Consider the following 540-nt stretch of genomic DNA (forward strand, 5'->3'; position numbering starts at 1 on the left):
TTGATCTATGGTAAACAACAACAACAACAAAGAATCACGTAAATTTTCTTATTATCTAATTAATCCCGCCATTGAGTTCCTCTCAGTTCAACGTGTTCACTTAACATATTTCAGACCAAATTACCTACTAAAAGTTACTTAGACCAAAAGTTATTTAGACCAAAAACTACTTAGACCAAATGTTACTTAGACCAAAGGTTACTAGACAAAAATGAACTAGACGGAAATGAACTAGACGGAAATGAACTAGACGAAAATGAACTAGACTGAAATGAACTAGACGAAAATGAACTAGACGGAAATGAACTAGACGGAATTGAACACTAGACGGAAATGAACTAGACGGAAATGAACTAGACGGAAATGAACTAGACAAAAGTGAACTTAGACGAAAGTGAACCAGACAAAATGTTACTCTCAATATTTAAATAATAACAAATTATTAATTCCAATAATTAGAAATCATTCTTTATAAGCACTGAACACTAGACACTAATATCTAAAAATATATCAAATCTTAGGATCATTAAAAATTTCTAG

This window comes from Eurytemora carolleeae, unplaced genomic scaffold (assembly GCF_000591075.1).
Source record: "Eurytemora carolleeae unplaced genomic scaffold, Eaff_2.0 scaffold407, whole genome shotgun sequence".
Classification (NCBI taxonomy): domain Eukaryota; kingdom Metazoa; phylum Arthropoda; class Copepoda; order Calanoida; family Temoridae; genus Eurytemora; species Eurytemora carolleeae.